The sequence below is a fragment of the Anser anser genome, assembly GCF_964211835.1.
Source record: "Anser anser genome assembly, chromosome: 1".
Lineage (NCBI taxonomy): Eukaryota > Metazoa > Chordata > Aves > Anseriformes > Anatidae > Anser > Anser anser.
The window spans coordinates 50288887-50304001 of NC_139720.1; the positions used below are offsets into that span (position 1 = coordinate 50288887).

The 15115-nt window shown below is 39.1% G+C and overlaps 1 long non-coding RNA gene across 2 annotated transcripts; it reads right to left on the reverse strand.

The window, feature by feature from the left end:
* Positions 1–1771: 1771 nt before the first annotated feature.
* LOC310892316 lies at positions 1772–15113 on the reverse strand. 2 transcript variants are annotated; one of them, XR_014578046.1, is made up of 3 exons: positions 14256–15113; positions 3858–3911; positions 1772–2182 (listed from the first exon to the last, which is right to left on the reverse strand). It is a non-coding gene; the product is annotated as an uncharacterized lncRNA (long non-coding RNA). The 2 variants fall into 2 exon arrangements; XR_014578047.1 differs by having other exon boundaries at positions 1772–2185.
* Positions 15114–15115: the final 2 nt, after the last annotated feature.

Genomic DNA, 15115 nt, shown 5'->3' on the forward strand with positions numbered 1-15115 from the left:
ATACTTGCAAGAAGTTGCTCCTTTTTCTCAAAGATGCTGTGTTACTTTTCTGGTTTCAGATGTTGGTTTCTGAAAAAGAAGGTTCTTTTGCAGTTGCATAAAGTTAATGAAATCTATATTATTGTTTAACATCAAGAAAGAATTGAGAGCACTGAAAAATACACTTTCAGTAATAGAAGTCTGTAATTTAAATGGAATTGAGAAGCTGACTCTCATCCTTACCTTAGTTCATAGGGTGGTTCTCTTACAGGCTTTTATGAAACTAAGTGAAATAGAATGCAGTATCAGTTTCGTGACCGAATATAAATACTCCCTCTTGCTTCAACTTACAAAAATACATTGTCACTATTGCAGAATTCAATGTTTTATCAGCTTTGTGCATCTCTTTACATGCAAAATTTTACATGAATGCAGTCTGAAGATAATCTTATGCTAATGTAGGATGCCTGATGTTACAAAGCTGCTGTTCTGGTCTTAAAGGATGAACAGGTAAAACTTCTGTTAAATATTTCAAGTATAAGATGTATAGTAAAACTAGCTGACTGACCAAACGTTGTGAGATGATTCAAATAGAAATTAGACATTCTAGCTATTGAAAAAATAGATGAGTTTCTGCAAAACAGTTGCTATAGCAATGTGTTATTTATAACAAAAGAAAAGGCTTCTGAAACCAAAAAAGATTTAAAATGAATATGTTCAGAAGATGTGGGAGGACTGCCTATAACACCAAATCTGAATATACTGTGTTCTGGCTCTCCAATGGTGCAGAAATCACTTAAATTTTCTTCTGTAGGGCCAGTATATTGCTATGCATTTCATTTCAAAGGTATTAGTGTTTCAATAAAAGATGAACTAAATGCTATAATGAGAGGTTAAAAGTATTCTGAATTACTATTTTGAGCTTAGGAGCGGTTGCCAAGCATTCTGCAGGCATGTCAGTACCTGAATACATTTACTACAGCTTTAAACTTCATTGATTCCACTCTATGAAATGACTAGACAGTGCAAGTCTGAATATCAACTGGATTGTCAGCTTGCTACTAATTGCTAAGATCAACATTTTCTCTGCTTGAATGAAGTGCTGCAGACTTCTAATCATTGGATGAGGATCATGAGCTGATAAAATACCACCTGAGAATACTACTTCATACCAACTTTCTTTATTACTGTCCCCAAAGACAATCAGCACAGCCATTAGATCTCTCAGTGTGGGTTTTCCAAAGCCATGCTTGATCCTGGTTAACTGTTGTCAAAAGACCAAGCCACTGAAACAGTTGTGTATGCTATCATAAACCAGTTTGAAACATTAGAGTCTATTCTGTTCAACATTGTTATCAATGATCTGGATGCAGGAGTGGAATGTATCCTTAGCACGTTTGCTGGCAATACTAAACTGGGAGGGGCTGCTGATTCTCTGGAGGCATAAAAGGCCTTGCATAGGGATCTAGATAGACTGGCACATTGGGCAATCATCAGTGGCATAAAGTTCAACAAAGGTAAGTGCTGGGTGCTGCACCTGGGACAGAGTAATGTCAGCCACTTCAGTAATACAAAGCCTGATACTTGTACTATAACTTAAATTTCCTCAATGATCTGATTTTTTATTGAGAAATGCCTTCAACTATTGACTGCCCTATTAAAATTACACAGCTCAAGACGTTTGCTTCTGAGACAGAAAAGTAATGATATGAAATAATTTGGTTTAGCCACTTCCAAGAATGAAGGTGGAGGCAGATGTGTTATCTTCCATGTTAATGCTTGCTGCTGTTGCTATTCTAACATCTCCAAGATTTTAAACTAGCTTAGAAACTCATTGAGGAGGATGTCTGGATGTTGAGGATCTCTTGCTGTTCCATTGGAAAGTGTGGACAAATTGCAACCTGCTAAATACCTGTACAACCAGCCTTGTTCATTGCCCAGCATCATTCTCTGGAAATCCTACTTGTTCTGAGCAAACTGCTCTCTACCATTTCTGAGGGATGCTGATCAAGTTGCAATCGATCCTTTCACACTGTGGTGATGATGATCATAATCCATGATGCTGGCTTGGGTTACCTCCTCTGCTCTGTTCCTGTCTTCCTGCAGCATCCTGTCAGTTGGGCTATTTCAACTTTCTGTGACAGCATGGTGAACCGCACCAGAACATCTTTTGGTTAAACTTCTGCTGCTGAAGCTAGTACTGCTGCTGCAAAAAATGTTTTTCATGTTATCAGCTGTATGAGCTGCTCCCTCTGTGGTTAATACCCCAGTAACATAAAGGTGGAGGAAGTAGGAGGGGTGAGGGGGAAGAAAATTATGAGCAGTGAGGAGGCTGCAGAAACTTCCAAGGGAAGCAAAGCAGCCAGCTGATAGCATATCCTTCTATATAACAGGGTAGGCTTGAGAGGAACAAGAAGAATGCATATTCAGGTTGGAAAAGGTGTAGCTAGTAACGTAGGTTCCTCCAGCTCTGGCCACTAACAGGAGGGTTATGAACTGTGTCCTTCTTTCAGTTCATACTTTTGCTTGAGCATTTAGGCACCTTTATATCTTATTTTGGTTTATATTTGGTTTATATTTTGGTTTACAGGAGAACCTATGTTGTGAATTTGAATGCTGAAATTTGACAACCAACGTGGATCACAGTATGATTTCGCATAAGTGATGATAGGTTGAAGGGACTGTAAGAAGACTGGAATACCACACAGTCTAAGTAAACACCATGTGTGCACACTTCCTGCTACTTCATCTGCAAAAGCTGCTATGTCAAGATAACCTTTCTAACTTCAAAAGGGAAGGCCATTTGACTTCTGTTTTCTCTTTAGTGCTCAGCGGTTGTAATGACACTGATGTGCTACATATCTGGTCTGCTACTGACAGGCCCTATTTACCCTCCCCACAGATATGACCAGCCTCCATAACACCTGCAAACCAACTTCCATGGAAAAACACCCTACAGAAGCCTAACTGTATTGTGGTGGAGATTTGGGGTATACTGTGTCCATATGCCTTGTGATTAGAAGTGTTCAAAGTGATTAATAAAAACACAAGTAACGGCACTTTTTTTTTAATATGACAATGCTACAGGGAACCTGACCAATTCTCTCAAACATGTTTTAACAAGGGACATTTTTCTCTGTTCCATTCTGTGTGATATGCAAATGCTACCTTCTATTCTTCTCCCCTGCAGAGTACAGGGATTGTTCAGTTATTCGAGTCTTTTCTCTAAAACAAAAGCATTCATTATGCTGAGACCAGCAAAAAAGTTTTACTTTATTAGTACCCCTGCAAGAAGTCTTAAAGCAACCTGACACATCAAACTAGGTATTTATACAGCCTTCCTGCAGGAGAGGAAAGGGAGTGTTTTTTTTTTTTAAAAAAAAAAAAAAAGATGAGTAGAAGGGGATATTTATAGTTTGGACTTTCTACCCCCGAAATAACTCATGAGACTTATATGCCTCATCAGTGGAATAGGGCCTGTGGGTTAGATTTATAATTTCATAAGCAGCATTTGTCAAGATACCATTACACCACTCTCTCTTTGAATCAGACTAGTGTCTATACGTCTCATTTAAGGTGGAAGCTTTTATGCTTGATGCAGGAATACAAATAGAACAGTATTTAATTATAAGCTACTAGTATTCCCCTTCATCTTTCTGTATGCATCAGCCATGCAAGTAGGATTCAAGACAAAATCTAAATGGTTGCAGTAGGAAGCATCTGTGGTACTCTGTCACTACTTATGGTTTTTGCTAACCGACATGCCGGAAAGTTCTGCCTGCTGAAGCAGCCGGTGCTGCAACAGAAGAGGAGGAGAGGGGGGAAAAACGAAAAGTAAAGATGCAGCATTTCCTTTTCCAAACAAAGAAGTTACTTGCCTGTTCTGAGACAGCAACAAAGAGTGGCAGATCAGTTAGCATTCAGGGTTGTCTCTGAAATGGCAAAAATGTAATATGTAAGGTTTCTTCTTTCTCACGTAACCCGATCTTCTCTGAAACAATTCCAAAACAAGCAGTTGCCACTGCTAGTCAGAAACACGTTGCTTTACTCCCATCCCTCTGGAGACTAACCTAAGGGAAGGGTGGAACCAAGTTCTCCTAATTCAGAAACCAATGCCACTGATAAAATAAGGTATGTGAAACAAGCTGTGCAGCACACCACCACCCCTCCTCCAACAAGTGTTCTCTTGTTTCCATTTCCATGTCTCTGGATACCACTTTCCTTGATCTTTGCCCCTGTAAACAGACCTCTTGAACTTTAAGCCGTAGTAAAGGACCCAGAAAATCAATTGGCCCAGTGATCTCCCCTTGTTATTTTTTACAGCTACATCTTCCCTTTCTCCACTTGTAGCTGCAGGTGTTTAGGCACCATTCAGTTCCTCAATTTCCAACAAGAGGGGCGTACTGGTTCTCCTCACTTGTTTCTGTAGTAACATTAATTATAATTTATCATACTCTGTACCTGGCAGTTCTGGTCACTGGATTCAAGCACTCGCATTCATTTTTCTGTTGTACTTTTATTGCTTACTCATATTTGATATGTTCATGTGTGTTTTTCCCTAGTCCTGCTTGGGTAAGTGCAGATAAGCAAGCTTATAAAAGGCAGGAGGTAAAGTAATTACCATTTTCCCCTCCCATCAGCAGCAGAAAAAAATAACCATGGGCTATTAAAACAGATGAAACTGAGTACACCATAGTAAGTTATGTATTTAATAATTCAATCAGACTTCCTTTATAACATGAGCCTTCCTGATGGCCACAACTGGTTAAACCAAATGAAGCAAGAAGGGGTACCACATGCTCTTCTATATTCATACAGTTCTCATAAATGGACAGGACCAGTTAGTCTGACCAGAAGCCTGAGCTGTTTGGGTGGCTGAAAGGAAGACAAGTCCAAACATGTGATGCGCAGCGGCTACTGAAGCAATAACTAAAGATCCTAAGGTGATGGGTCAGATTGCCAGCGAAATAGTCATCACTTTCACAGGGGCAGGAGCAGAGAAGACATCTGGCAAGCAGAAAAGGTGCTAGCGGTCCCACACAAAGTACATCTTATCTTTTGCCCAAGCTGAACTGCAGAACACAGGCGCTATGTACCTACCTAAACTAGCCAGTGTGCACACCTGCAGTATTGTTAGAAAGCTAGCTAGGACATTTTGTGCATCTATCAGACAGCGATGGCATGGACCAAACACTACCCATACTGCTGCTGTAACCTAGCTAACACCACAACTGCTATGTCTCCCTCAGCTTGTCTTTGTAGGAGAGGTGCTCCAGAACCCTCGATCATCTTTGTGGCCCTGCTCTGGACTCGTTCTAATACTCCATGTCCTACCATCCCAGATGCAGGTCTTAGCAACCTCACAAAGTTCAGTGATGTCAAGTGCAATCTGCCCATTTTTTCCAGTCTGTTGAAGTTTCTGCAGTCCTTCAACATACCAACTGCTCTCCTCAATTTGATATTGTTTGCAAACATGCTGTCAGACGGACTTATTGTTGGTGATCAACATCCTTTCAGCCTCATGGTCCAACCAGTTTTCCATGTGCCTTATTGTCCACTTAATCAAACCATGCCTTACTGACTGAGTGTAAGGATACTACAGGAGATCATATCAAAAGACCTTGCTGAACCCAAGGTATGCCACATCGGCTGTTCTCCCTTCATCTGCATAGCCACTCATCACAGAAGGCCACCAGGTTAGTCAGGTGTGATCTGCCCTTGCTAAATCCATGACGGCTGTTCTCAATCACTGTCTTATCCTTCAGATACTTGGGAACAGCCTTGAGGACAATTAGCTCCACAACCTCACCAGCTCCAGGCTCACTCACCAGCCCATAATTCCCCAGACCCTCTTTTTGCTCTTGTGAAGTTGGGTGGGATATTTGCTTTTCTCTGATCAAAAGCAACATCCCCTGGCCACCATGACCTTTCAAAGGTGAGAGTGAGCAGCTTGGCAACAGTACCAGTCAGCTCCCTTAGCCCTTTCTGATGCATCTTGTCTGGTCCCATGGACTTACATATATTTGATTAGTTTTAGTGCCCTCAAACTGTACCATCCTCTGCTGTGCGTAATGGTTCACCCCAGAAACTACTAGTAGGCTAAGGATTTGGGAGACTGGAGGAAAAACATGACTGAAAACTGCCATAAAAAGCATCAAGTCGCTCAAACCTTTCCATGTCCTTTGTCAGTAAGTGGTTCCCCTGTCCCACTGAGCTATGGACATGTACTTTCCTTAGTTTTCCTTTTGCTGCCATGTACTTGAAGAAGACCTTCCTGTTGCTTTTCACATCCATCCTTTGTTCCAAGCTAAGCTTTGGCTTTCTTCACTCCATCTTTGTGTATGCATGTAGTTATGTTAAAACCGCCCTCCTTCTTCCTCTACAGCCAGCCTTGTGTTTCCTTGTCTCTCTGTTGCCTCACCCACTTCTACTGGTAGTCACTGTTTCTTATACACTCAGGCTGTATGTAGGATGGATGGCACAGTCAAAGGTGAGGCCATCAGTAAAACTCACCTGAGTAACAATCCAGGCATGTAGCACCACCTGACAGATATGACACGAGGAGAATTTTGAAGGTGCTGACATTACTTGCAAATTTACACAGCAGAGCAAGAGAAGTGAAGCCAGGTCTGTCCCCCCCTGGCTGCCTGTGTCAGACCCAGAAGTGCCAGATTCCAGTGCAGGTTCTGACAAAACAGTAGAAAGCAGAACTATCATGTATCTATCTAAAGACATTCCAGTGCAACAGGCCTGCGTCCAGCAAACCACATGGAAGGTAAGTTGGAGGAAAAAAGATGCAAAGCAATCACAGTATAGCACTTGACCTGCTTCTTCTACAACTTCATGATGTCTGACTCATCACAAAATCATCAAGGTTATAATTCTTCAAGTCGAAGCTGGTTTTAGAAGCAGCAGAGCACCGCCAGTATTACACTATCAAAAATGATCCTGCTGGGATTTGCATGTGAACTAATAGTGACGTGTGTAGAATTAGCTCAACTATCTCTACTCCTGTGATATAATTATCTACAACCTAAATAATCTACCCATGGGAAACAAAGAATTGATTTTATTTGAAATGCTAGTACTTGCCAGCACAGACACCTGTAATTGCCTTTGTAAGCATGCTACAGAGAGTCACCTTCATAGATGAGCAACCTAATATGAATGGGGGAATCAATTCTATAAAATTCAATAAGTAAAAAGGGAGAAATTCTGTGCTTTATTAACTGCAAACTATCAAATGCAACTGTGAAAATAACCGTATAAATAAAAAAGCAATTTCATCTCAGAAAAGAGAGCAGAGCCTGTCCTCAATCTCAGACAGAACAAGAACATCACATGAAGAAGAAATTTGTGGAGATGGTGGAACCTGGTATTTCAGAGGTATTCTTACCCAGTCAAAATGCAGGGAGGGTAGGGAGAACCTTGATGAAAAGATCATATTTCGGCACAATGTGACAGGAAGAAACATGAAATAAAGAAGTCTAATTCAAGGTTGTGGGGCAAATTCCACACTGTCTATTGTACATACTGAATAGAAGGCAGTTTGATCAGATGAAGAAATTTTCACAAACCTTGACATACCTTGCTGATACTGGACTGTGCATTAAGCTTCAGCCTGAGCTAAGAGACACTTAAACCAAATTTAGAACTTACCAACGTAAGCAAGAAGTATTTAAAACAAATTGTGGGTTCTGACTCAGTCCTAAAACATACTGTGAATCCAAGTACTGTCTACATACCTAATGTCTCTTGCTATAAACTGCCTATAATACAGGGTTCAATTATTCTGACCATGTAAATTTCAGGCAAATATCCAAGCCAATGCAAGAAACACAGAAATAGCCGTTCCCTTGTTCTTCCATATGACTCTGATACCACAAAACAAAAAACAAGTAGCTAGTGGAAAACAAAAGCTACAGACATTCTGAAATATAATCCTACTGATGCAAAATTTAACCAGCTAACATGCCAGAAGTGATTATTTCTGTCTTAAACTTAACAAAATGTAAAGAATAAGCAATAAGAAATAACATCTGAGGAAGGTGTGACACAAAACAGAGGTCAAATCGGAAATAACATCAGGGTTATTGAACAGAAAATGTCATTAGCTAAGTAAGATTGTGTTATGCTCTTCTACAGGTAATTTTAACCAGTAGCCTTAATTAAAAATGGCTCCTACAACTCTGAATTTTATTTCTACACTTTTTTTTTTTTTTTTTTTTTTTTTAAGTATTCCCTAGGGGCATAGTAGTAATTTCTTGGAGCACTGAAATAAGAGTTTGGAGTCAGACATGAATTCTGTCTCTGATTCTATGACAATTTCCCATAAAATTAGCTTCCTTGGATTGTGCCTTTTTAACAGCAGTTTTTAAATAGTGTTCACCACTGTGTGCAACTCTACAAAAATTCAAAAGCAAGTAAATTTCTACTTATAGAATAAATGACTAGTAGAACTAGAAAAATGCTTTGCAATCACTGAATAAAAAGCACCAAATTAATATAAAGTATCTGATTACCTTAGCTATGACGTACACATCTACTATTTTTTCATACAATCCCACATAAGTTCCCCAAAGCCTAAAGTACCACCTGTGTACCACCACCAAACTACCACCCTTCTGTTTTGTTCCTTCAAGTTTAGGAAAAAAAAACACACTACCACATTCTTGTCATTGGTCTTCACTGACATATCATTAGCTAGCCACCTTCAATGGAATGCTCTGGATTTTTACACAGCCTTCAGATCTGAACATCTTTCATTCAATTCCTCATGTTTGTCTCATAACTTAATTGTTCACCTATGTACAAGGGGAAAACTATGTTTAAAAAATGTTTCTAACCACTTTCTGGGTTCATGAAATATTCTGATCAATTGTAATTGCAGGTGGCAAGAACAGGTGCTTTTCTACATTTTCTGGTTAAATCTAACGCATATGGAATTTTTTCCTTTTGAAATAACTAGTCAAGCATGATGCACTAAGGTTTTATCACTCCTTATATTTTCTATGTCTTCACTTTAAATGTTGAAAACTTCACCCATCTAGTTTTAGCAAAGTCTGCTTTAAAATAAACCCCATGAACTACCTGCTAATATGAATTTTGTTACGTTCCAAGTTCATCCTTAGCACCCAGAAAATAAATTTATTGCCATCTTTTATTCAAAAAGTAGGCAGCTAAATGAGAATTTGGTTTCACAGGGTCTAGACTTCAACAAAAGCTACTAAAATTGAGTAAGTGAAAGATCAAAAAGCTTATCTTCAGTTAAATTTATTGTAGTTTCTCTTTGTCCTGTGTATTCCATTTCCTAGTTTATTCTCCGTATTAGTTTCTTTAGATATATTGTTGCCTGGCAATACATAGATAAGCAGACACTTCACCAAGCTAGGTATCTCCACACAACAGTTCATCAGTTTTCATCAACTCACTCTTGCAGTTAATATCCATGTTACACTAGATGATGCTATTGTCAAGCTGTACTAAATGGAGATACTCCGCAAACACCGCTCTACGCAGCATCTGCCAAAGCATCAATAAATTTGTTCTAACCTTTTCTGCATTATATTAACTTCTTCAAAACATCAATACCCTCAAGAACCTAATAAAATACATTAATAGCTGCTGATTTGAAACACCCCATACCAGGCAGTTTGCTAAACTAATTTGGTTCCAACACATTGAAGTTTGGAATAAGCCAGTGTGTCAGGCATTGTATGCAATGGCAAACGGCCATCATACCACACATCTATTTAAAAAACAGCTGCTTTACTTATTTTTAGGAAAGCTAAATGCAAGCAAAAATCTATTTACCAGCACACCAATGTTACTGGCAGCACAGCAGATATTACTGCTATTGGTCATCCATTAAAATATTACAAAAAGAAAAGACAGACAGAGATTTTCTTTAAATTTAGAATTGCGTGCGGGTATACAGGTAGTGATGTCATTGCAATAAAGCACCATAATAGGATTATCCCAGAAGATTCCTCTAGTCAGAACAATCTCATTATCAGAAAATAATCAGTGGCTGCAAACATTCCCACAAATCCAAATAATATACATACACTATAGAGACTATGGCTTGTAATCTAACATTGAAGATAACACTAAGGCAGGTTTACATGCAGCTCACTGCATGCTTCAACTGCATATTATTTTGTGAGTTATCTTTAGCATGCTTTTTGGGTACTTAGGGTTCTCCCTATTAAGGAATTCTCCAAGGGTTCTCTCCAATTAAGGAATTTAATCCCTGAAGTCATTACAAAAATACGTATCCTTTATACAAAAGTGTCTAATTAAAAGGGACATACCAAAGAACCCTCTAAATAACATGCCCATTTTTATGCAAATTCTAATGACTTTAAGACAAATTCTTTGGCCCAGTAACTGCCACTCAGCTTCTGATCTACATAGCTATTTTATTTACAGTACTGTTTTAAAATGCTATTTTCCTTTACACATCTCCCTTCAGGCACTTTAAGTTCTCTTACGTATCCTTCAGTAGAAATACTATGTTTTCTGCAAAAGGAAAAATCTTAAAAATCTATCAGCTGCAAGCTACTGCCCAATATTTAAAATTACTTCTATATTACTGTGCCTAATCAAGTCCCTATTACACGTTCTTGCTCTCTTGCCATATTTGAAGTCAATGACATTCTACAAAGCCATTTGACTAAATATAAGTTTGTTGCCAATTTTCATCAATCTACATAGACATAAAACTAATTATTTAAGGAAGCAAACCTTTTAATATTTTAACCCATCCCACTATATAGTTCCAGAAATATAGATCTCTTTAAATTTCTACTTAGAAATACATGTGATTTGCATGTAATATCCATCTTGTCTATTTGCTGAAAAAGAGAATCCATCCAGTGTTTTGATGAATACAATAGCTATAATCAGTGCAATTCAGAAAGTTGAAAATCCTTTGCATTAAAAAAGATGAATGTTGGAGATTATGTAAAGCATTTGGAAATAGAACAGTGAAATATATTACAGACGTAACAAATATAAAATACTCCACAACTGTGTATGTGAGGCTGCCACCGATCATAGTGAATACAGACTATTCAATATTCAAATGACTTAATAGGATTCCTGAGCTACCTCATTAGCAGAATTGGATGTAAAAATATTTCGTCAAAATGTTCTTAAGCTAGTAATATTTAAATGCCGGGTAATTTGCCATGTGTGCCCTGCTTTGATAAGAGCCTCATCAGGCTTTTTACTGTGTATTGAACTACGTTATGTGGACTTCACTAATACGAAACTCATTTCTCCTTCAATACCTTATTTTTGCAAATACAAGAAAGCTGTGACACAAAATTGATGCATCTGACTATGATTCCCTTTTGCATTTACTGGCAAAAAAAAAGCAACCGGTTTTCATGAAACTTACAGTTTCTGTAGCTGGAGTGTTTGCTCCTCAGCTTTTTAGTCCAGCTGACAAACGGTCTGCCAGGAGCACTGTATTTTGAAAGAGCTGCAGCTACCTCCTAGCTGAAATCATGCTGTCTGGAAATACATCTTGTGCTACCTAGGCACTTCTTAATGTCCACTGATATGCAGTCCTATGAAGAGTTAACAGACAGATGAACAATGAATGCATAGACCGTAGCTATTTTCTATGTCTCTCTTCAAGTGGTTGCAAAAACATGAAGTCTTCCTGAACTTTCCTTCAATTTCTCATACATGTACACATTCTGATACTTAAAACACACTGTGCAACTTAATTTAGGCCCACTTGTGGGTCACTTATAAAACCTGAATTTCTTTTAGATCCAACTGATTTGATCCATAAGGCTACGGTAATAATACAATATAGCTATTTTTGTACAGGGCCTAAGAATACAAATAGAATATACCTAGGCCCAAGCTTTCCCACTAGAACTTCTAAGGATGATCTTCAACAAGTCTTCAAAGAAAATAAAAATAAAAAAATGAGACTTTCATGTGACTTTCTTCAAATAATTTGTTCTATCATCCTGAACATGTATTTTCCTGTTGTCCCTCAAGTATGCATTTATTAGATTAAATTTAACATCAACCATTTTCTGAATCATCCTCTGAATCAAATTTGTATGTATAGGCTTGCTATCCTTTTCCAATTTCTAGCTGTTGTTGGTAAACAGACTTTAATATGACTTCGATAACAAAACTCCTCCAAACCAACGGTACTCCGCAAGTTACAATCTCAATGTTTATTCCACAACTTTTTTTTTTTTTTTTTTTTTAAACGTAGCAGAAAACAAGGCAGGATTAGAGGTTAGAAAGACGCAGGGGGGCAGAACATGTAACAGTTCTGCAACTGCAAGACGGCACATAATTAAATCTACGCGTCCTGAGACCACATTCTCCTCCTTCAAGCAGCTGAACAACGAACCGACCCCCGCTGGCAAAAAGGATCTCACACTCCCCTCTAGGCACCGCAGCCTCGTGCCCCCCCTCTGCCACAGACCCAAGGCCAAGGTCTTCTCCTAGCACTCCAAAGGTTCTGCCGCTAATGCAGCTGCCACCAGTGCGACTCCACAGAATAGGTGGGCTGCTGTGTTAAATCTGTCCCCTGTGCACACGCGTTATCTTACCTCAATTATTTCATTAAGAAATAATAGATCGGTGTAATTTATGCACGCATTGCAACATAAACACACGCAAGTTACTCAGTTTGTCTACGTGCCCTTGAATTCAATGTGCACTTTAATGAGGTCTTTTCCTACTGTGACCATACCACCTGCACAAACCTTGAGTTGCAATCTTAAAATATTCCCCCATATATATAATTTCTGCTTAGATTACCTTTAGATTACCTGTTACCTTAACTCAGTATCTGAGAAAAACATTGCAGATGCTGAAACAGCCGCCTGCTGAGGCATTCATTATGTTTGGAAGTTATTTTCTGATGCATCATTTACCATTGCCATCACAGCGCACAACAACCCACTATCGTAGATTGCATTTGTGTATCACAGAACAGTTACTTTCAACCTTAAGAAGACAATGCCAACTCGTATTAAATTATGAGGAGTTACAAGAATCTCTAAGTTATTCTAAAAATAAAATCTATGCATACTAATGAGAAAAAAAAAAGAAATCAGCATAAAAACTATTACCTGCCAGCTTTATGACTACAATTATTATAGCTAATTATATAACTGCAGCAAGGGACTGCTTTGCTTCCTACAATCATCTGTGAGTCCTCAGAATGCCTTCAGGTGAGGGAAAGCAGCAAGGAAGAGATTAACTTTGTAAACCCTACAATTTGAGAAACATTCTGCCAGCGCTTTGTAGAACTAGTGATACCCACCCACCTTTCAGTAATCATAGCCACAAAGCAAACGGACTACCACTTGGCACCGTTTCAGGAATTTTATGGGCAGGTACAGATTTTAGTTTATTGACAACACCCCAGAAAGAGTAAAGAATATTAAGTTGCTGGAAACGTAGCAGCTGTGAAGGCAGCAAATGGAGAAAGATTCAGCATGACTGAGAACTCTCATTTATCTCAGCCTGTAAATAAAATAACAAGTGCTCCTGTCCATTGGGTTTTAAGGGGCTTTAGGAACACAAGATACCAGAAATACTGAGATCCTGTAATACACAATTACAGAAGCAGAAGGTCTTTTCTCTCAGAGAACAGAACACAGCAACTTGAACTGGTACAACAACTGCTTCCCAAAGGTAGCTTGGCTGTTTGATACCTTCTGAGAGGCATTATTCACAATCAATAAACCCCAGGAAACAGAATAGTTGGAAAAACAGTTGAGAAATGCCTGGAAGAGTTCAACAGTGGCGAGGAGGTCAAGTAAACTGAAGTTTACTCACTGTTCTTACAACATGGTAGGACATGGGATATTCAGGTCTTATCATTACAAACTTTTTTAATGATACATTTTTAATTTACAATTACCAGTCATAGAAGCTAACACAAAGGGATGGTTGAGTGAACTGTATGGAAAAAACAATGCCAAACCAAGAACAAGTAATGACATAAAACTGTAGGTCTGAGTTAAAGTCAACGTGTCTTGTCAACCACTTATTCTTCGAAAAAACTTCTTTTAAGTTCTGAAGCTGTACAGGCAAATCATCAGTCTGCATATTGATGTAAGGACTAGTTAGAAGATCTTCATGGAAACTTTTTATAGACTTGTGATAATACTGCTTTCTTCTGCATTTTTAAATTACTATTTTAAATCTGCATTTCACGATTAAACCCAATCGATTTAGAAGTGTTCTGTAACTGACCAATCTTACACGTTGACCTAATTACTAACCTGATTCTATAGATGTTTGAGTTCAATGTCAGATGAAACTCTGTAAAATGCAGGCTAGATATTAAAAAAAAAAAAAGAGTAATTGCAGTGTAAGTTCTCTCTTCGTGAACGCTTGCATATTGAATGACAGTTTTATTAGTACAGCCCTCTTTTTTGCTAATTCTTGTCACCCCTGTTTCTCCTAGCATAGCTGTTGGAGCTGGGGAGCTATTTTTCCAGGGAGATTGGTTCCCTTATCCAGCTTTCTGTGAGGCTGCATTCACAGCGCTACAGTAACACTAAATTTTGTGTTTAAAAGAACAAAGCAAAATCTAGTTGTACTTTTTTAAAGCATTAAATGACTGCTTAAGGACAAAGTGGGTATGACACAACCACGAGTACTGACTTGGAAACCTGGAAAGCACAGGAAACAGACAAGGAGGCCTGTAGTTCATCAGCTTGCTTAGTTCGACTGTCATCCTGCATCAATTTAAGTTACCAGATCCAGGCAAGATGGGGCAGAGCTTCCAATAACTTTTAAGATTTTGCCTCCTCCCCAGCTCACCTGAAAGGAAAGGCCCTCAAGAAGAGGCAAACAAAAGCACTGGCAGATTTAGACACAAATCTACAAAAAGCGGTGCCGTTACTGAAGAAAACCTGCCTCTTGATACCTCCCCCGGGTGCTCCTGGCTGCTGCCCAGGGACGGCACTCTTAGAGCGAAGATAAACCGGGATTTTGTTGAAAAACAACTGCGTCTGCGCTCCCTGGCGATAAGCCCCTAAGCGCGACACCCTGCCCCTCGCACTCCGGGGCTGCAGCACCCTGCTCCCTCAGCCAGCCGGAGCCTGGGGCTCCCTTGGGGCAGCCAAACCCCCGGCCT